The 23,352-nt window shown below is 45.8% G+C and overlaps 1 protein-coding gene across 4 annotated transcripts in view; it reads right to left on the bottom strand.

The window, feature by feature from the left end:
* The window catches only part of ARK2N (arkadia (RNF111) N-terminal like PKA signaling regulator 2N), an 80,054-nt gene extending 67,053 nt beyond the window's left edge, over window positions 1–13,001 (bottom strand). For 3 of the 4 annotated variants that reach the window (XM_047764159.1, XM_047764175.1, XM_047764170.1), the window contains exon 1: window positions 12,226–12,354. The gene's annotated coding sequence lies outside the window, so the exon portion shown is untranslated. Of the gene's footprint in view, window positions 1–12,225; window positions 12,355–12,836 lie in introns of those variants that run through there. The other variant, XM_047764166.1, reaches the window with a different exon arrangement.
* Between the last annotated feature and the right edge of the window lie 10,351 nt (window positions 13,002–23,352).

Raw genomic sequence — 23,352 nt, 5'->3', positions numbered from 1 at the left:
TAGGATGGAAATCCTGTGAAATTGGATTGTTATGTTCATTATACAACTACAGATGTGATAAATTCATTTGAGTAATGAAAATATATATATATAAAATAAAAATTTTAAAAAAGAAAATGGTATAGTTTTCTATGCATACTACATTAACATTATGCCCAAGGCATGCCAAATGGTTAGTCAATAAAAATAAGAACTATGCTATATAAGGAAGGAAAAGGAGTCATTAATCAAAGAAGATACAGTTTAAACAGCTTCCCAGCAATCTAGTCTAAACAGATATTTTTTAAGTTTTTTTAAAAAATAGACTTGGCTTCTGAGTTCCCGTTGTGGCTCAGTGGTAACAAACCCAACTAGTAGTACCCATGAGGACTAGGGTTCAATCCCTGGTCTTGCTCAGTGGGTTAAGGATACAGCATTGCTGTGAGCTGTAGTGTAGGTCGAAGACAAGGCTCGGATCCCATGTTGCTGTGGCTGTGGTGGAGGCCGGCAGCTGTAGCTCTGATTTGTCCCCTAGCCTGGGAACGTCCATATGCCACAGGTGCGGCCCTAAAAAGCAAAAATGTATATGTATTATGTGTGTGTATGTATATATATATATAAATATACATACATACACACATAGTTTCAAAATCCAAAAAGTGTTAGCTGCCTTATAGTTTTAACATTCAACTATGCATGTTTAGTACTGAATTTATGACTCAAAAATGATGCACTCTCTTGGCACTAAAAATCAAAGCAATTGGACTAATTCTTACTTTTATAATTCTTACCATAATTCTTACTATATAATTCTTATAGGGAGTTCCCTTTGTGGCTCAGTGGTTAACAAACCCAACGAGGATCCATGAGCATGCAGGTTCACTCAGTGGGCTAAGGATCCGGTGTTGCCGTGAGCTGTGATGTAGTTTACAGATGTGGCTCAGATCCCATGTTGCTGGGGCCGCAGCTCCAATTCAACCCCTGGCCTATGAACTTCCATACGCTGTGGGTGCGGCCCTAAGTAGCAAAAATAATAATAATTATTATTATTATTATATGCATGAGACTTAAAAAAAAAAAGTCACGAGACCACTAATAAGAATGTAGCTAACTCTAAGATAACAGAAGTATCTGCTTCCCAGAAACAGTTATGATATGAAACAGATTATAGCCTGAGTCTACTGCTAACATTTTTTTTAAGTAGTAGTAACTTCCCTAATATGTAACTGGGACCAAGGTTTAAAAGAAAAAAAATCCATGACAATCAATCTTTGGTCTTTGTCAAGCCCTGCCTACCAGACATGTAGAAACTTTAAAAAAAAAAAAAAAAAAGTCCCAAGGTATTTTAAAGTTTTGCTTGGTTATGTTTTTGTATGGTTGGTTTGTTTTTTGTTTTTTTTTCTAGGGCTGCACCTGTGGCATATGAAGGTTCCCAGGCTAGGGGTCTAATTGGAGCTGTAGCCACTGGCCTATGCCACAGCCACAGCAATGCCACATCCTAGTCGCATTTGCAATTTACACCACAGCTCATGGCAATGCCGGATCCTTAACCCACTGAGTGAGGCCAGGGATTGAACCCACCACCTCATGGTTCCTAGTCGGATTTGTTAACGACTGAACCACAACAGGAACTCCAGTTATGTCTTTTAAATGTGAACAAGAACAGGAGACAGGGACCAAGAGAAAAATTGCACGTCATGAAGATAAAACTAAAATGAAGCAGGGCTTTCAAACTGTATTGTGTGCCTACTTCCTGCTGGTGTGGGCAACTGGCACAGAAAGATTATAAAGTGATTCTACCACGTTAGACAAGTTAGATATCAGAATAGATACTGTGAAATCTAATTCTGGTTGGTTGGTTTGTTTTTTTAGGGCCGCACACACGGCACATGGAAGTTTCCAAGCTAGGGGTCAAATCCCAACTATAGCGGTCAGCCTACACCACAGCCACAGCAATGCCAGATCTGAGCCACATCTTCAAACTACACCACAGGTCATGGCAACACCAGACCCTTAGTGACAATCTAATACTAATGGTGGGAGAGAATCATAACACTAGTAATCATTTAAAAAAAAAAAAAAAAGCACCTAACAATTATTACCTGATTTTTCTGACACTGCTCTAAGAGGGTGATTTTTAAAGCAACCCCTACCCTCACCTCCTCCCCAAACACACACACACAATGACTGAGGAAATTTAAGCTCAGGATATTGAAATTTAACCTTATACATGAGGAAGGAGGGCAATAACACATCATGAGGAAAACAAACAAAAAAAAAACTTATTTGTATAGCTGTTTTTTTTACTCACCATCCCCAGCGCCATTATATTACAATCATCTCTGAAACCAGGGATTATGTTAATTATCTTCAGTTTAGATGCAAAGTTAGACACTATGAAGCCAAATATCTTAAGCCATATAACACAAATAATGTAAAAAGAAGTATCTTACTAAAAATCAAAATGAAGCCCCCTCTCTCCAGATGTTCAACTAATTCCAGGAAGAAATTCTATCACATCTGTAACACTGATGTTCCTAAATCCTTTGAAATAGAAAAGTTAACCTCTTTTCTAATTTGTACACACAAATACTAACAACTTTAAGGCCACAGTATTCTCTTAACAAGCACCAATATTTCAAAAATCCAATTTTGCTTTCAAAGGACTTCTTTCAATTTTTTTGTTGGAATTTGGAGTAAGTTTTTCCACTAAGAAAATTGTAGCATGGATAATGTGGATAGTGCAGGAATCAAAGATGGAGACTGGGAGTTCCCGTCATGGCGCAGTGGTTAAAAAATCCGACTAGGAACCATGAGGTTGCGGGTTCGATCCCTGGCCTCGATCAGTGGGTTAAGGATCCGGCATTGCCGTGAGCTGTAGTGTAGGTCGCAAATGCAGCTCGGATCCCTCGTTGCTATGGCCCTGGCATAGGCTGGCAGCTACAGCTCCGATTAGACCCCTAGCCTGGGAACCTCCATATGCTGTAGGAGCGGCCCTAGAAAAAAGACAAAAAAAAAAAAAAAAGATGGAGACTGACATAAAAACAACTACAGAATTACAATATAGTGGAAACAGCCTTTCTCCACAGCAACTCATCCCTTTCCTTCCCTTAGTTCTCAAAAGAAAGAGGTTGAAGAGGCTCTAACTATGAAAAAGATACAGTACAAAAGACTCAGAACTGGGAATGATGAAAGGCATTCAGAGTGAGGAAATATGAGTAATTAATTAATGGAGCTAGGTAGTGAATATTATCAGCCGCTAACATCACAGACAACCAAACATTACATGCCTTCTTTTTTTATTTATTTATTTTTTTTTAATTTTTTTTTGTCTTTTTGTCTTTCCTAGGGCCACACCCTTGGCATATGGAGGTTGCCAAGCTAGGGGTCTAATCAGAGCTGTAGCTGCCAGCCTACACCACAGCCACAGCAACGTGGGATCCGAGCCACGTCTGCAATCTATACCACAGCTCACAGCAACTCTGGATCCTTAACCCACTGAGCAAGGCCAGGGATCAAACCCACGACCTCATGGGTCCTAGTCGGATTCATTAACCACTGAGCCACAACAGGAACTCCTACATGCCTTCTGATGCAAGTACTCAGCATTACCTATAAAGTATTTTTGTCCCCTCAAAGAAAAAAAAAAAAATGAGATACATTATAGAAGCCAAATCTAAAACCCCAAACCAATTAACAAGAAACCCAGGAGACAGAGGTATACCACTACAGCAATGTTTGATGGAAATTTAAACTGAGGGAAATTTTTCTCTAACAAATGATTTTCCAGGAAAAAGAAATGAGGGAGAATCTATAGATTACAAAACAATTCCCAGACCAGATTCCCACTGTGGTGCATCAGGCATTGTGGAGTTCCCGTCGTGGCGCAGTGGTGAACGAATCCAACTAGGAACCATGAGGTTGCAGGTTCAATCCCTGCCCTTGCTCAGTGGGTTAACGATCTGGCGTTGCCGTGAGCTGTGGTGTAGGTTGCAGATGCGGCTCGGATCCCCCATTGCTGTGGCTCTGGCGTAGGCTGGCAGCTACAGTTCCGATTCGACCCCTAGCCTGGGAACCTCCATGTGCCGCGGGAGCAGCCCAAAGAAATAGCAAAAAGACAAAAAAAAAAAAAAGATCCGGCATTGTCTCTGTGGCAGCACAGGTTCAATCCCTGGCCCAGGACAGTGAAGTTTAAGGATCTGGCAATGTCACAGCTGTGGTGTAGGTTGCAGCTGTGGCTCAGATTCAATTCCTGGCCCAGGAACTTCTACATGCCCGCTGGTGTGGCCAAAAAAAAAAAAACAAACAAACAAAAAAAAAAAAACAAAAACAACGCACAAACCTTGACTCTTTATCTGAATAATGTAATAAAAATACATTTATGGGAGTTCCTGTTGTGGCGCAGTGGAAATGAATCTGACAAGGAACCATGAGGTTGCAGGTGCGATCCCTGGCCTTGCTCAGGGGGTTAAGGACCCAACATTGCCATGAGCTGTGGTGTAGGTCTCAGACATGGCTCAGATCCTGCATTGCTGTGGCTGTGGTGTACGTCGGTGGCTACAGCTCTGATTCGACCCCTAGCCTGGGAACTTCTATATGCCATGGGTGCAGCCCTAAAAAAAGCAATATATATATATATATATATATATATATATATATATATATATATATACACACATACACATACATATATCATATATATATGATAGAACTATGAACACTGAATATCATATTTAAGGAATATTCCTAATTATTTTTCAGTGTGATACTTCAGTACTTAAATACTTCGTTTTTTTTTTCCTTCAATAGTGAAGCTAAGAAACTGGAGTGCAAAAAGGTTCAAGTAGAGAAAGGGAACGCTAAAAATTAGTGCAGCTGAATAGATTTGACCTACCCGGAACCGAAATATAAATTGTGAGACTGTAACCACAGGAAGAGAGCAGCTTTGCATGCCTGCCAGCCAACCTTTTCTCCACTGATATAAGCTCTATAAATAGGCCAGGAGCGATAATGACTGCTCAAATCTCTTCATGTTTCAGATACTACCACTACTGACATGCCCCTGGCCCAGCAACAGGGTTGTGAATAAACTAGCATCAGGTAAGAAGCCAAGGAAGTGACCAAATGCAAAGAATGCACAGTGACTAAAGAGAGACCCTCTAAGTATTCAAAAGTACCATCAGTGAAAATCAAGAATAATTTAAAACACAGGTTCTAGATTTCCTCCAAGATTTCTGCTCCGGCCATTTTCTATCTCCCTCAGAAGAGAGTACACATAAGGATGGCTCACCACACACTGGTACCTGAGGTCCCCAAAATAAATACTGCCAAAAAATTTATCCATTATAGATGCCCCCAGGCTCATAGCAAACTGTGTAGTGGATCATGGAGGAAATAATGGGAATCACTTGATGATATAATCCTGACTTAAGAATAAACTATGCTTCTATCCTAGGTTGGTGGGGTGGTGGCTGTTTCTTTTTTTCTTCTTGCATATGGAAACTCCCAGGCCGGGGATGGAATCCAAGCTGCGACAACACTGGATCCTTTTTTTTTTTCCTTTTTAAGGCCACACCAGAGGCACATTGGAGGTTCCCAGGCTAGGTGTCAAATCGGAGCTATAGCTGCTGGCCTGCACCACAGCCACAGCAACATCAGATGTGAGCTGCATCTTTGACCTACACCACAGCTTGCGGCAACGCGGGATCCTTAACCCCTTGAGCGAGATCAGGGATCAAATCCGCAACCTCGTGGTTCCTGGTCCGATTTGTTTCCACTGTGTCACAACGGGAACTCCAAAACCGGATCCTTAACCCACTGCACAGGCCAGGGATCAAATCAGGAACACCACAGAGATGAGCTGGATCATTAACGCACTGCACCACAGTGGGAACTCCCTATGCAGGTTTTTTAAAAGGCAGACAGGATACCGCTTAAAATCTTAACCACATGAGGTTTTTGTTCTTAATACAGAAAGGAAAACAGTCCTGTTTTCCTAGAGTTTTAGTCCACACCCAACTTCCCTGTCCCCAACAATACCTTTCTCTAATTATAAGGCACCTAACAAAATACTGACTCTAGCCATCATAAAAGTTATTTTCTTTAAGCCAGACAACTCAGTAAAAAATAACTTCTACTGATCCCTTTGGTCAGTATCTGATTTCCCCAATATTAACTATGCTAATGAAAACTTAAATTTCTAGATAACCCAAACACAATCCTAGTTTATCCACATTCTTGGGAATGGCTGCTGTAAGTAAGTTCTAACAAATTTAATTTTGTTGCTCTTTGAACAACAATCAGAACTAACTTCCTAATACACGACTTGAGTTCCAGGTTGAGGAATTCAAGTCTCCAAGAAATTTCTTTTAGACTTACAGACGCATTTAAAAAAAAAAAAAAAATGAGGCATTCCCGTCATGGCACAGCGAAAATGAATCCGACTAGGAACCATGAGGTTGCAGATTCCATCCCTGGCCTCGCTCAGTGGGTTAAGGATCCGGCGTTGCTGTGGCTGTGGTGTAGGTCGGCAGCTGTGGCTCCGATGAGACCCCTAGCCTGGGAACCTCCATATGCCTCAGGCGTGGCCCTAAAAAAAAAGGACAAAAGACCAAAAAAAAAATTTTTGGGGTAAATTTAAAAAAATATATGATTGGAGTTCCCTGGTGGCCTAATGGTTAAGGATCTCACACTGTCACCACTGTGACTGAGGTTACTCTTGTGGTACAGGTTCCACCCTGGCCCGGACACTTCTGCATGCCACAGGCGAGGCCGAAAAGAAAAAAGAAAGAAAAAAATGCTATTTTCCACTACCTTATTAAAAACGCTTTTATGAAGGAAAAGACTCAACTCTATACTCTGGTTGTTATATTATACAGTACTTTTTTGTCCTACAGCCTACTTCTCCACATTTTAGGGCAGGAAAGAAACTTAGAAATCATCTGGTTCCCTAGATTTGAGTTCCCTGAGTAGAAATTTCTTTTATCTTTGTACCAATCTCCATCTTGCACCTGAGCACTCAGCAAATGGGTTGGTTTTTGTTTCTGTTTTTTAACTAGGTATAACAACCCTCACATACAAATTGAGTTCTGCCAATAGACTTCTACTTTTTTTTTTTTTTGTCTTTTTAGGGCCACACCCACGGCATATGGAGGTTCCCAGGCTAGGGGTCTCATCGGAGCTGCTGCTGCGGGCCTACACCACAGCTCACGGCAACACCAGATCCTTAACCCACTGAGGGAGGCCAGGGATCGAACCCAAAATCTCATGGTTCCTAGTTGGATCTGTTTCCACGTCACCACAATGGGATCTCCTAGACCTCTACTTTTGATTAACCCTCACTTAACAAGAAAATACTCATTCAGGTAGTTTTTAAATTAAGTTAAATTAATAACTCAGGACTTACATTATCTACCTATTGGCTATTTTTTTTTCTTTTTTTTTTTGGTCTTTTTGCCTTTTCCAGGGTTGCTTCCTGCGGTATATGGAGGTTCCCAGGCTAGGGGTCTAATCGGCACTGAAGCCACCGGCCTACGCCAGAGACACAGCAACTCGGGATCCGAGCAGCGTCTGTGACCTACACCACAGCTCACGGCAATGCCTGATCCTTAACCCACTGAGCAAGGCCAGGGATCAAACCCGCAACCTCATGGTTCCTAGTTGGATTCATTAACCACTGCACCACGACGGGAACTCCTCTACCAGCTATTTTAAATAATAAAATCTGAGCAAAAGAGGTATAAAGTCCCATTTTGAATAAAGACATGAAACAAAACAGAAGCAAAACTTAAACACTGTAAATTAAAGCCATTAAATTACTAAATAAGATAATCATCAAATGAGTCATACTAATTACAGTATTTTTAAATCACATTTACTACTATCAGCTTCTACTAATATGTTATGATAAATATGTACAATATATATAATAGAAATTTCCCCTCCTAGCAGTTCAAGAATATAAAAGAGAATAAAACAAGCAAAATAATTTTAGTTTCACCCTACTCCTTCCTTTTATCTCAAAGACCTGTAGGTTGTATGTGAGAGCTAACTGAACATCAATCCCACTCCTGCTGAGAGAAGCTGCCCACACAGAAGCAGAAGACACAGTTTATTTCCCTAAGTTCAATCATGAGTTCTGAAAGAGTAAGGTATGTAGGTATGATTAAAGAAAAAGGTTAAAAGGATCTAGAAAAGTTTCATGACACAAATCAAATTTAAGACTGGAATTTGACAACTCAAGAAAAATATCAAATTACTTAACACTGGTGATTAAGAATCAGCCCATAACAAAAAAAAGCCAGTAAAATTTCTACTCGGTAAACTGAAGGACAAAGAAAAATCTTTCAAGGAATGCCTATCTCATCCTTCATATTTCACTTGAGATTTTTTTCCTTTTAAAGAAAATAACTCACTGGCAGACAAAGTTCTTTTACAACCTGGCCCTACCTTCCTCGACCTCATAGAGTTTACAGCTATCTCTCTAAACTCAGGGCAGTGGCCACATCATTCAAGATCAATGATACTCATCTTTGCTGAGGCTATTCCCTAGCCTGGAACGCCCACCTGGAAATCCCTCTCAAACTCCAGGTTTAAAAGTGTTAAGAGTTTCTTTACCATCAAGGCCTGACAGTCTTATTCCCCACTACAGCACCAGCAACTAGAGTACAAATGGCACAGAGTAAGCAATCAGTAAATTAGCGTTGTGCGAATAAAGAGGATCCACCTGAATGTTTTGTCCTTTGTTTTCTCAATAGGTCTTCCCCACTTCTATAGTATCACAGATTTTTACTGTTATCAATGTCAGTTATCATTTTTTTTTTTAAGGCCGAACCCACAGCATATGGAAGTTCCCAGGCTACAGGCTGAATTAAAGCTGCAGCTGCCTGCCTATGCCACAGCCACAGCAATGCAAGATCTGAGCTGCATCTTCAACCTATGCCACAGCTTGTGGCAATACCGGATCCTTAACCCACCGAGTGAAGCCAGAGATCGAACTCATATCCTCATGGATACTAGCCGGGTTCTTAAACCACTGAGACAAAATAGGAACACCTATGTCTATTTCATTTTTATTTCTTAATTACCCAGGAAACTTTATTTGGCCCTAAATTCTCTTGTAAAATACAGAATACCAAAATCAGTATGGTTCAGAAGAAAATACATTAATAGTAAAATACTTGCCATCTTTTACAGATTTTCTCAAGTATTATCAATTCAGTAAACATGAATATACAGTTTTCATGTTGCTAGTTACCTGTAAAAAATTAAGGAAGGTTTAATATGATTTACCAAAGTTATAAACATAAGGTCTGAGTCTCTAGTACACATATACCAGTTCTAAACTTTAAATAAAAGCATTCTAATTGCCCATATATGAACTCTTCAAGCCTACATCAGACTAAAATCATTAAGTTTGAAGATCCCGGCAAAACAATCCCTTGAATAATGAGTAACTACGCAACCTCAAGAAGTTACTAGTTATACACTAAGGAAACTTAAGGTACCAACATTAAAATGTTAATCACTCAATTCTATCAGAACTGCATTAAGTTAGAATCTAAAGCTAAATTTATCTTTATTTTTTTCGTCTTTTTAGAGCCACACCAGTAGCAATATGGAAGTTCCCAGGCTGGGGGTGGAATCAGAGCTGTAGCTGCTGGCCTACACCACAGCCACAACCACACCTGCTCCTTAACCCACTGAGCGAGGCCAGGGATCAAACTGAGTCCTCACAGATACTAGTCGGGTTCATTACCGCTGAGCCACAACAGGAACTCCTAAGTTTATCTTTAATATACAGGTCTTAGATTAATCATGAAAACTCTTAAGACGAAGAACATTCTGACACTCTTTCATAAATGCATTTAAGAGTAATATAAACTGAGTTAGTAAGTAATGTAACAACTACACTGTGAACTTAAAGTTAACAGGGAAAGTCTCCAGTGCCAAAAGCTAGCCCATCCCAATTCCACAAATAGATGTCAGAAAAGAAATTTTCCCATTAAGAAGTCATATGTAGCTCATATTTCAGGCATAATTACCTTGCAGTTTCTCCCTTCCTTTCATATTGAATCACCTATTTTGAAGTTTACAATTATGTTAATATTATGAAAAAGATACAGTTTGGGACTTCCTGTTGTGGCTCAGCTGGTTAAGAGCCCCACTAGCGTCCATGAGGATTTGGATTTGATCCCTGGCCTCGCTCAGTGGGTTAAGGATCTGGTGTTGTCACAAGGTGCAGCATAGGTCACAGATGCGGTTTGGATTCCGAGTTGCTGGGGCACAGGCCTGCGGCTGCAGCTAAGATTCAAGCCCTAGCCTAGGAACTTCTATATGCCACAGGTCCAGCCCTAAAAAGAAAAAAAAAGATATGCTTTGAAGTTTTACAATTACAGTGATATTGAAAAGTACTCTGAAGGAATCTGATTTAGCAATGTCTAAAAATACTTTTATTTTCTATTTTATGAAACTGCATGAAATTTCACTAAGGTTCTTCTTAAACTAGCATATAGGTCATCACAATATATTCTATCTTAGTTTTCAGAGTTTAAATTTATTTATTTTTGTCTTTTGTCTTTTTAGGGCTGCGCCCAAGGCATATGGAGGTTTCCAGGCTAGGGTCTAATCAGAGCTGTAGCTGCCGGCCTACGCCACAGCCACAGCAACACCAGATCCAAGCCTCATCTTCGACCAACACCACAGCTCAGGGCAATGCCAGATCCTTAACCCACTGAGCCAGGTCAGGGATCAAACCCGAAACCTCATGGTTACTAGTTGGGTTCATTAACCACTAAGCTACCACGGGAACTCCCAGAGTTCAAATTTAATTCATAATGTCTTTATTTACTCAGCACCTACTGTGCATAAAGCACTCAACTAGGCATTGTATTGGCCAGATTATTTGGCCAAAATATTAACTTCCTACTAAAAAAGCTCCGTGTTTGTGACTCTTCAGGACACCAGGTAATAACTATCAGTTGCAGGTCTCTAAAAATGCTTGTTAAACCAAAAGACAATGCTCTTATTGAAGAAATCCAGATTGCCAGGATCAGCAAAACCACATTAGAAAGTTAACAGTCTCCAGCCTTAAAATATCCCAGGAGAAGAAAGGGAGTAATTCAAACTGCTAACATGTGCCCAACACACTGCACAATAATAGGCTGAGAAAAACTGCCAGATGTATTTGTAATTAAGAGGTCCAACCTTGACAAAGCATCATCAGTGGGTTTTCATCCTACTGGGGGAAGGATTCAGAAAGCAGACGCTCAGGCGAGCAACAAAAAGCACATCCAGCACAAACTGCTCAAGCGGTTCACTCTGGGAGAACAAGCACAGGCGTTCATTCCTTCAACCTGCGAGCATCTATTCTGTGACAGCGGAGATGATTTAAAAGGGAGCATGAATGACGTGAGCCTCCGTTGAGGGCTGTCGCCCCAACAATACACCGAGATCAGCGATATAAGAAATCAACTACAAAGCACTACGGGGCTTTGAAAAGAGAGGATCCTTCCTGGGAAGAGTCCGAGAAGTCTGTGATCTTTAAGTTGAGGCTGGTCAGCTTACGTCCTCGCCGGGTTTTCTAAATAAAGTTGACAAACTTGCCAGGAGAGGTCAATTTGGGAGACTGACACATCCCTACCATTGACCGAAGGCGTCTGCCGACCGAAGGTAGAGGAAGCGCCGAGACGCAGGCGGCGCCAAGCCGGAGAAAACCATCCTCCCTCCTCCTAGGCCTCCGCAGTCACGGCGCAGGAGCAGCCGCCGGGGCTCTCGGGAGTCGGCGGGTCTCGGCGCCAGACTCCAGCTCGCGGGGCTGGCAGAGTTGGCAGAGCAGCCGCCGCCGCCGTTTCCCCGGCGGCCCGAGGCGCCGGAAAGTTGCACGAAGACAACTCCAGGGCCGCGAAGCCTCTCCGGCCCGCGGCCCACCGGCTGCGACACTTCCATCCTCCTCTCTGGTGCCAGGGAAAGGGACCCGCCTGGTCCGGGAAAGGGAGGGAGGCGCCGCCGGCCAACCCGCCGGGCCCGGAGGACGCTAAGGTCACTGACCGACGGGAGAGCAAAGGGTCCCGCTGTTCCGTCCCTCTCGTTGGCCCCCTCCCGGGCCGCGCCTCCCGCCACGTCCGAACGCTAAGACCCGGGCGCCCGGACGCCGCAAAACCTCGCCCGCGGCCCGCACCCCTCCGACTCAAACTGACCCCTCCCCCGGACGCAGCCGCTCCGGCCCTGCGCCCCTTCCCGCCTCACCTGCGCTCCGCGGCGGATCCGCACCTCCTCGCCCGCTCCGCGCGCCCCGTCGGGGCACGCACCGACCCCCCCGGGTCCCTCCGGGCCTCGGCGACTCGGAATGCGACGGCCACCGCCGCCTTCACCTTCTCGGCACAAGCCCCGGCGGCGAGCAGAGGGCAGTGGCCAGAGCCCTGCCGGGGCCAAAGAGAATCTCGCCGCCTCCGCAGCCTCCACCACCAAGTCCCTTCACTCGTCCGCGCCGCCCGGAGAAAATGTCACCAGAGGCCGTTCCGCTCGGCGCCTCACTTCCGCCCGGAACCACAGAGCCCGCGCCGGTCGGCTAGAGCGGCCGCTGCGGCGGGGGGCCTCTAGGGACAGGAGCAGGAGGCCGAGAGAAAGCCAGAGAGCGCCATCTGCAGGGAGCCGACCCGTTCTCCTCCCTTTGCAGAGCGCCGGGCGCCCGGGCACCGGCTTCCCGGGTTTCTTTCTCGCGCTCCCTCCATCTGCTCAGGCAGCTCCCTTCGAGAAATGTCTTTCCCAGAGGGTCGGAAAGCCAGTCAATACAAGTCACGGACGATGCCTTAAGAAAAGGACTGCGCTCCCTTTCCCGTGGGCTGCTCAGGACTCACCTTTCCTGAAGCCTTGCCGAAGGAAGCTCGTGGCGTCTAAATCCTTGAGTCACTCCAGGAGGGAGTCCGCTCCCTTCTCTCCCACCTTTTCGCAGCTCGGCTAAAGGAGATTCGGCTGTGCTCGTCTCTCGTGCAGTGGCATCAACATCCCGTTCAAGTTTCTGGATGAACCTTGCACGCCTTGCAAATAGATCGCCACCTGCTGGTGAGACAAGGTTCGCCAGGGAGATCCCGCTCCGCCCTTACGTGCGATGCCGACGCCCCCAAATTCCACCTCTGCCAAGTCACTCCCGATTGCGCTTTGAGTTTTCGAAGCCCTTCGTCGAGATCTGGGGTCCAGGAAACCGAGCTGGACGTGGGACCCGGCAGAAAGGTGAAATGGGAGCGAGCCCACCCGGAGGGTACAGGGCTTAAGAAGGAGAAAGAAGTGCTGAGAACAAACCTCACAACCCAAGATCTGGTCAAGGGCTTGCTCTCCCTAAAAGCGGGGTTTTGACAAATAAACGAATACACAAAGACTTCAGGAGAAAATATGAAAGATATTTACCTTTTCAAGAGCCATGCTGGGACTTGGGATGACTTTTCCCAAGAGGAGATTTTGAAAATCACAGTGCTGGCTTCACACTCCCCTTAACATCTGTCTCCCTTTGAGATCAGGCCCCTAAGCTTCCCCAGTTCACTCATTTATGCTGACTTCCTACAAACAATTTTCCATCCCTGACTAAATGAATTAACTGATAAAATAATTGTATAATAATACCTAATTTCTTTGGATACCTACTGTGTGCAAGGCACTGTGCTATGCACCTGATCAGATTCATTCCTTTAATCCTCCCAACTCTTTGGGTTTGGTGGTTTTCCTGGCCCCCAGGGACAAAAGTGGAACAGGCAGAGTGGTAAAGTGACCTGCCCAAGGTTACACATCAGTAAGTGGCAGGGCATGGACAGCCCAACTCCTGAACCAGCATTCTTTTTTTTTTTTTTTTGTCTTTTTGCCATTTCTTGGGCCGCACCCGCGGCATATGGAGGTTCCCAGGCTAGGGGTCTAAAGGGAGCTGTAGCCACCAGCCTACCCCAGAGCCACAGCAACGCGGGGATCCGAGCCGCGTCTGCAATCTATACCACAGCTCATAGCAACGCCGGATCCTTAACCCACTGAGCAAGGCCAAGGATGAAACCTGCAACCTCATGGTTCCTAGTCGGATTCGTTAACCACTGAGCCACAACGGGAACGAACTCCCTGAGCCAGCATTCTTAACTGCTACCACCAACTGCCTCCTTAAAATTCACTGAGAACATACCATGTGCCAGATAAACATTTTGTCTATGTTATTTCACTCATTCATCATTTATTCATTTATTTCCCTGCTACCTTAGTCCTCAAGAAATTTGAGAGCTTGTGGGGTACTGACAAGAGCTCAGGCTCTTTCAGAAGAAAAAAGAGAAGAGAACTAACTACTAAGCTCATGGCTGTCAGCCCCATCCCCTTCCCACCGCACCTCTGCTTTTTTAGGGTCACACCTACAGCTAGTTCCCAGGAGGGGTTGAATCAGACCTGCAGCTGTCTGCCTGCACCACAGCCACAGCAACGCAGGATCCAAGCCACACCTGCACCCTACACCACAGCTCATGGCAATGCCAGATCCTTAACCCATTGAGTGAGGCCAGGTATCGAACCCAAGTCCTCGTGGATACGAGTCGGGTTCGTTAACTGCTGAGCCCCGACGGTAAGTCCTGGGCCTCACTTGTAAAACATGAACAGGGAAGCAGGGTTCAAAGTTCTCACCAGACTTCTATGGAGTGTTCTGGTCAAGACAAGCAGAAAGCGGATGTCCTGGCCTGCTAACACATGCAGAGGAAGGAGAGCATTGACCCCATGCTGACCACAGCAGGGGGAAGCCCCAAAGGATGGCAGGGAGGGGAGGAGGCTAGAACTGCCCACTGAGAAACAGAAAGGAAAGCAGTAGGAAAGAAGGGAAGAGTCCACAGCCCTAGGGACCTTCCCTGTATGTGGCAGTGGGGATACATTCCACAGACAGATGATCTGGAAGAAAAGTTTCTGAGCAACATTGGCTCTGAAGAGAACATCTCCAGTCCTCCGAAAACTACAGTTCTTGAGAACAACATCATCGGGGGATCCATGTATAATTAAAAACACATATTTCATCTTTGTCCCCAGCCTCTGGCACAGAGCTGCTACAATGCTTGGAATTTCCTGGGTGATAGGAGTGCCTTTTGTTCTTCGTAAGAAACCTGAGTTTAGGCAAAGGAAGTGATTTTTTTAAATTGAGGTATAGTTGATTTACAAATGAGGTGATTCTTGATGGGCCCCTAGGTAGCTTCAGGATGCGGGCTGGTCCTCTGAACAAACCATTGCTGGAGGAAAGACCAGGGTTGGAACTTTTAGCCCCACTCCCACCTCCAGAAGGAGATTGAGTTCAATCACCAATGACTAATGATTTAATTAACAGTGTCTACCTAAGGATAATAACAATACGTGATGCAGCTGAGAGAGCTGACAAGTTGGTGAACACTCTGAGCTGCTCCGAGACCCCCATCCCCAGAGGGCAGAAAAGCTCTGTGCCTACTGCACCCCTGTGTTCAAGGCTCTTCCTGAGGGAACAGTAGGGAAAGTGCCCTTCTGAGTTCTGTGAGTCATTCTAGCCAGTTACCAAACTTAGGAAGAAGTCACAGGAACCCTTGAATTTATAGTCCGTAGAACACAAGTGTGAGTTGCCCAGGGACCCTTCTTGTGGCTGGCATCTGAAGTGGGACAGCCCCATGGGACAGAACCTGTGGGGTCTGCACTAAATCTGGACAGTGAGTGTCAGAACTGAACTGGATGGTTGGACACTCAATTGTTGTTGGAGAATTGGTATCAAAAAAAAAAAACAAAACAGGACCCTAAAACTTTGACTTTGGGGGGGGAGGGGAGCCAAACCCGAGGCAGGCAGAAGTTTCTGGGCCAGGGATTGAACTCATGCCACAGCAGTGACCCAGGCCACTGTGGTGACAAGGCTGGATCCTTAACCTGCTGTGCCATATGGGAACTCCCCAGTACTTTGACTTTAAATAAACATGTTATATTTGTTTTACATTAAGCAAGTCCAGTCCCAGGCCAAATCGCTCTTCAGACTCCTCACCTCTCCCCCCACCCTGTGAACATGTCCACCTTTTCCACCAAGGCTGCCATCATCCCAGACTCTGGCAGGCGGAGTGGTTTAATGCTTGCCTCTCCCAGTGGAACTCCTCTTTCCTGGTGAGCTTGCAGGCAGCAAATCCTGGGTGGGGACGGTCCTAGTGAGGCAGAACATTAACTCAGGTAGTCAGTGTAGGAGCATGGGCTTCAATGCATTTTTTGAGCTGGCCATTGATTAACATTTGTGGCTTAAGGGCTCTGGGGGGCAACATCCCCACAGGCCTTGTTTACTATAGGGAGTGTACCTACACCCAGATGAACATTAATCCCTAATCCCCTGACTCAGTTTACGGGAAGAAAGGGGCAAAGAAACTGAGACTCATGGGACATTTCCACTTCTAAGACCCTATTGAACAAGGACTGATATGGGTAATTGAGCAAGGCCTATGGGAGAAAAAACAACAACACATCCTGGAGTTCCCGTCGTGGCTCAGTGGTTAAGGAATCTGACTAGGAACCATGAGGTTGCAGGTTCGATCCTTGGCCTCGCTCAGTGGGTTAAGGATCCAGTGTTGCTGTGAGTTGTGGTGTAGGCCAAAGACGAGGCTTGGATCTGGCGTTGCTGTGGCTCTGGCGTAGTCAGGCAGCTACAGCTCCAGTTCAACCCCTAGCCTGGAAACCTCCATATCCCACAGGTGCGGCCCTAGAAAATATACAAAAAGACAAAACAAACAAACAGAAAAACCCACATCTTTCTGGACCCCATGTTGGTATCCCCACCACCACCTTTAAGAGATAAAAACCCCTATAGGACATTAGAGAAAGGGGGCTCTTCTCCCCGACTCCCAGCAGCCCTGGGAGCTATTTGCTTTCCTTTAATAAAGACTTTGCTTGCTTGCTGCCTGTGCATTCCCAGAGTTCATTCTCTGACTGCCTAGAAGAAGAATCCAGATTCGGGTATCATCTTTCCGGTATCACTAGCATTCCTTATTTGCACGTAGTAAGTGGCTCCTCCCCTATGTGTCTTCGGAGAGCCCAGCAGAATGTGCATGCCAGTCAGTCTTACTCAGAAGACATCCATCACAGGCCTGCCCACTATGGGCAAGGCACCCTGTTAGGCCCTTCTTCGGTGTTTCATAAATCCCCACAACAGTCAGCAAGGGGAGGGAGGTTTTACAGAAGAGGAAACTGAGGCCCAAAGACAGTGGAGAACTAAAATCTTCCTGCCATATCAGTAAACAAAAGATGGTCCAGCCATTGAGCCATCACATTACAGCCACCCAGATGGTGAGCCCTGAGATGGAGACAAACATGCTGCCCACTGCTAAGCCCAGCTAGCAGTCAGCCTCTGCAGACACACACACACACACACACACACACACTCTCACACAGAGCACCCTGAGGAAACTCAGGATGAAAAAACATAGGATTTTGGCCTCAGATACCTGAGGTGCATATCAAAGGAATGATTCCAGTGAGCCCAGAGGCTTGCATCTTCCTTAACTTGAGATACATTGTTTTCTTTTTTCCACAGAAAAAATGTTCTGACTACCTGGTCTTTTGTTGCAAAAATTCCTATATATGCTGCCCCCGCCCCCCTTGTCTCTTTGGAGATTTTTCTCGGCACTACCTGAGATGCTGTGTTCCAGGCCTGAAATCCTCAGAAAGACCTCTGAATAAAACCTCATAACTCTTGGAGTTCTCTGCTAGTGCAGAGGGTTAAGGATCCAGCATTGTCACTGCTGTGGCTCAGGTTGCAGCTCGGATTCGATCCCTGGCCCTAGAACTTCCACATGCTGCGGGCACAGCTGAAAAAAAATCATAACTCTCAATTTTAAGTTGCGCATTTTTTTTCAGTCAACGTGGCGCACCTGACCAAGGTCACAGGAGCTGAAGAGGAGAGCCAGGATTCTATAACACGTCACCTCCTTCAAGGACACCTGTCACTGCCATAACAGGGCTCCATCCAGAAACAAATCACAGCACTTCGCGGGAGGAGGATTGTGGTGATTGCTGAAGCGGAGGAGGGGTGAGAGAGGGAGAAATTAATCCCTCCTGGTAGAAGAAGATTTTGACCTCAGGGCCTTGAGAAAGAGCAGGGCTTCTGAGGACAGAGATGGAGAGAAAGGTATTCTGGGCAAAGCAGGTCCGGCTCCAGGAAAGGGTTGGATCCAAAAGTTCAGGCACCTGGGACAGCAGAAAAGGTATATTTCTCATGCAAGTCATGTATCAAGTGCTCTGGTTTGGGCCCTCATCCCCCACATTCCAATTTCATTTCCATCTCTTCGCTGATTAATACCAACAACAGGAGTTCTCATCGTGACTCAGCAGAAATGAACCTGACTAGCATCTATGAGGAGACAGGTTCAAGTCCTGGCCTCGCTCAGTGAGTTAAGGATCCGGCGTTGCTGTGAGCTGTGGTGTATGTCACAGACGTGGCTCAGATCTGATGTCTATGTGGCTGTGGCGTAGGCCAGTGGCAATAGCTCCGATTTGACCCCTAACCTGGGAACTTCCATATGCCACAGATTTGGCCCTAAAAAGACAATGGTGACAAAAAAATACCAACAACATACATACATTTATTTAGAGCTTACCTTGATCATTTCATAAATGTGACTTCATTAGCTCCTCCATTCTTTCATTAGCTCCTGGTGAAAGAAATGATGATATGTCCATATGGTGGAATATTGCCTGGGCTGGCAAAGGGGGAGACAAATGCAGGTGCTCTGATACAGAACAAGACATGCTCTTTCTGAAAAAGCAAATTTGAAGTCTCTTTTGCAGAATATTCTTCTTGTGCACATGATGGCTGTGTCTTGAAGGATGCACAAGAAACTAGTGATTTCTCATGAGAAGGGGAAAGTTATATTTTTTTATGCTTTTTTTTTTAATCCCATTTAAAGTGCAAACTGTAAAAAAAGTTTATGAAAAATAGTGAGGAGGGTATTGTTAACATTATAGACAGATTAAATAGAAGACTGGCACAAGGAGGTTATGAATAAAAGCTTAGGAGTTCCCAATGCGGTATGACAGGATCAGCAGTGTCTCTGGAGCACTGGGATGCAGGTTCAATCCAAGGCCCAACACAATGGGTAAAAAATCCAGTGTTGCTGCAAGCTGCAGTGTAGATTTCAACTGCAGCTTGGATCTGATCCCTGGCCCAGGAACTCAAAAAGAAAGAAAAAGTTTTATTGAATGAATGAATGAATGAATGACTTGCCCAAGGTCACCAGCACTGAATGGGAGAGTCAGGACTATCCTTGCTCTGATGGCTCCAAATCCTAGGTTCTTTTCACTACCATTCATATCTGGGGGACTTAGCAGTTGCCATTGTGTGTGTGTGTTTGTGTGTGTATTGTGGGGTGGGGAATTAGACTCATTATTGTGTTGTATAATGTGCTGATCATTTGAAAAAGGCTCAGGGCCTGAGAACAATGCAGGCATTCATTAAAGTACTTCAGCAGACTGACAGCAACAACAATAACCTAAAATTAAACGAAGCAGAGTATCTCATGTGACTCCTCTCTTGAGGAGTCAGTGCAAAGGCACCAGGCTTAGGGAAAAACAGGATGGGGCCCCCTATGAGAAAGACAAAGCAGAGATTTACAGAACCTGTGTGGGGAGCAGCAGGCTGGGAGGGTCCCCACCAGCCACATAGGCAATTCCCCAGGAATGCAGGAACCAGGCAACCTGCAAAGGCCTCCCCTCCTTTTGAGTAACTGTGACTCACTGGGAACCATGAGTAGCCACCAGGCCAAGGAAGGAGCCTTAGAGATCACTCTCTTATTTTGCAGAAAACTGGTGTATTTTTACTAATTATACTTTTTGGAGAAATGTGTTCCTTAAAGCACTTAGCAGAGCTGTTCTGGCTTTTTAATTGTTTGTGGTTTCTAGTGACTCTGAAGAAGTCAGAGGCCAGCTCTGGGGATTCTCCTGTGGGGCAGTGGGTTAAGGATCTGGCATTGTCATTGCAGCAGCTTGGGTTGCTGCTGTGGCATGGGTTTGAGTCCTGGGACCAGGAACTTCCACATGACATGGACATAGGAAAAGAAGGAAGGAAGGAAGAAAAGGGCCAGCTCTGTAGGAAGGCATCACAAGATCCCTTTCTGAGGTGATGGGGAGGCCTCACTGAGTGAAGCCAGGCCCACCATGAGTCCAGTATGTTTGCAAAGCTGGAAGGTGAGTGCAAAGCTGGCTTCATTCTTGTCACCCATGAGAGCACACAGTGGTGTACTGTGAATCAGAATGAGGGATGTATGTGTACTGGTCATCCTAGTCCTTAAAGAATTAATGGAGAAAACAGTGTCTCTCCCTCTCTTTTTTTTTTCTTTCTTTTTTTTTTTCCCCTTTTAGGGCTGCACCCATGGCATATGGAAGTTCCCAGGCTAGGGGTCCAACTGGAGCTACAGCTGCCAGCCTACACCAAGCCACAGCAACGCCAGATCTGAGCCGCATCTGCAACCTATACCACAGCTCATGGCAACACTGGATCCTTAATCCACTGAGCAAGGCCAGGGATCAAATCTGCATCCTCATGGTTACTAGTCAGATTCATTTCTGCTGAGCCACGATGGGAACTCCAGCCAAAACAATGTCTCTAGAATGAGTTACTTCCACTATACAGGTGGCCTTACAAAACTGCAAAATCAGTTTGCCTTTGGTGTATGTTTCCCCATTATGTCCAGGACCCTCCCTGACCTACTGAGAGCCTTGACCTCCCACCACTCAAGGTCTTAGAACTTTAACCCTCCTTGCCTCTCTCCCACCTTCTGACAACCAAAATTTCCTGGCCCAAGACTCAATCACTAAGACTTCTACCTTCTACCTTTTTTTTTTTTTTTTTTTTTTGCTTTGTAGGGCTGCACCGACGGCATATGGAAGTTCCCAGGCTAGGGGTCCAATCGGAGCTGTAGTTGCCAGCCTACACCACAGCCACAGCACCTTGGGATCTGAGCTGCATCTGTAACCTATACCACAGCTTATGGTAACGCCGGATCCTTAACCCACTGAGCAAGGCCAGGAATCGAACCCGCAACCTCATGGATATGAGTCAGATTCATTTCCCCTGAGCCACGACAGGACTCCCCCTTTTTGTTTTAAAAACAATTAATAAAGGAAACCAATTCTTACTAGAGCAATAGCTGACTAACATATTACCCCTCCCAGGTGATGGCATGCTTTGTCCAACTAAAATAAACATTTCTCTAGAAGCTGTCAGGAAATGACATAAATGGTAGGCATTTCAGAGAGCAAGACATGTCAGTCAGGGAGGGGAAGATATTTTTGGTTCACCAGGTTTTTCAGCATTCTCAAATCACAACATTCTGAGGGCCTGGGAGAATCAATCTCATACACATTCATCTGTGCGTTCTCGCCGAGCCCCATTGCCAACTGCTTTTGCATTCCTCGTGTACCAGGAACCTGGGAAATACCAAGAAGCTCTAGAATCTATAATCCAGGGAAACAAAAATAACTCAAAGGGAAAGAACAGTAAGTAGAGCTGAGAGCAAAGTCTGTGCTATTGCTTATTAGTGTTCTAATAACTCAGAGAAGGAAAAGATTGATGTTGTGTGGGAAGAGTCCCACTCTATGGTGGGATGAAACTGGGTCTAAAGTGTGGCTAGAGAGGCGTTCCCGGCGTGGCACAGTGGAAACAAATCCAACTAGGAACCATGAGGCTGTGGGTTCAATCCCTGGCCTTGCTCAGTGGGTTAAGGATCCGGCTTTGCCATGAGCTGTGGTGTAGGTCACAGACACGGCTGGGATCCCGTGTTGCAGTGGCTCTGGTGTAGGCCAGTGGCTACAGCTCCAATTGGACCCCTAGCCTGGGAACCTCCATATGCCTCAGGAGCGGCCCTAGAAAAGGCAAAAAGACAAAAAAAAAAAAAAAGAATCACTCAAACTGGATTGCCCATTGCCACAAGGACCGCGGGAAGCTTGCTTCTGGGCTGACAGGTCACAACCCTTTCATATAATCATGTGCCTTCAACTGCACATTGGAAGAGATGTGTTCTCAGCCCAAACCCTAAATTGATGCTGTTGTTGAACGAGAGGCAGGAACACCTCAGAGACAGCTTATCTTCTAAGGGGGCCCAAATGAGCTTGCCCCTGGCTGCAAGGATGGCGGATATGCAGTCACTGCCAGGGAACTCTGTCCCTGGCAGGGGCCCTGCCAGAGTCCAAGGGCAGAAAAGACTGATGCAGGGCTCAGCCCAGCCAGTGTCATTTCTTTCCCTCCACCCCACACCCATGGCATGCCGAAGTTCCTGGGCCATGGATTGAACCTAACCCACAGCAATGACAATGATGGATCCTTAACCACTAGGCCACCAGGGAACTCCCAGCCAGTGCCAGTTCTGCTGCTCAAGGGCTGCCCCTGCCCTGCTCCCCCACCTCACCCCCATGTTTGCCCTCCCCTCCCCCTTTCTCCTTCCTCTCTCCTACATCTTGGCTACATCTTCTTCAGACACTCCTCTCTTGCACTGTGCCTCTGCTCACATCTTCTTGGCCCCCATTTTCACTCCAGCTGTCTGCTGTCCCCTGCCCTGGGGCTTCCCTCCCAGGACACTCAGAAGACCCGGGACAAGCCCTGAAGAGAGAAGGAATTATTACCCCAAAGGGTCATCCTCAGCCAGCAAGGGCCAGAACTAGGGTAAATGTCCAGCTTCTTTCCTGCAGGCGGACAAGTCTGTGGCCTGTTCTGCAGGGTTCCATGGTGGCCACCAGCAGGACTGTGCCCTGGCCTCCATAGAGACCCACTCGGGGTAGGGCGCCCTGGGGTGGTTCTCCCTCCATCTTGAGCTGCTCCTCCCTGCCCCTCTCTCCTGCTCCTGAGGAACTGGTCCAAACACGAGTGCAAGCTCTAGTCCCAGACTCTCCTTTGGGGGACCCCAAGCCTGAGGTGGGAGGTAGATGGGTCCCTGGGCTGAGAACAGCAGGGACTTGTCAGGCTGAGTTAATTGGGCCTGGCTTCTCTTTGACACCCCAAGGAGAAAGTTTTTTGTTTTTTGTTTGTTTGTTTTTTGCTTTTTTAGGGCGACATCCATGGCATATGGATGTTCCCAGGCTAGGGGTTGAATCAGAGCTGTAGCCACTGGCTTACGCCACAGCCACAGCAATGTGGAATCCGAGCCGCATCTGCAGTCTACACCACAGCTCACAGCAACACTGGATCCTTAATCCACTAAGCAGGGCCAGGGATGGAAACCTGCATCCTCATGGATGCTGGTCTGTTTTGTTAACCACTGAGCCACAAAGGGAACTCCACCCCAAGGAGAAAGATAATGGCAGGAGCTGAGCTCTGCGAGAATAAAAAGACAAGATGACCACATCAGTCTCTTCTTGGGCCAAAGAGACCTCCCCAATTACCCATGC

Source organism: Phacochoerus africanus, chromosome 2 (genome assembly GCF_016906955.1).
Source record: "Phacochoerus africanus isolate WHEZ1 chromosome 2, ROS_Pafr_v1, whole genome shotgun sequence".
NCBI classification, from domain to species: Eukaryota; Metazoa; Chordata; class Mammalia; order Artiodactyla; family Suidae; genus Phacochoerus; species Phacochoerus africanus.
The sequence above is the reverse complement of the archived record's forward strand: the minus strand, read 5'-3'. Positions and strand labels throughout refer to the sequence as shown.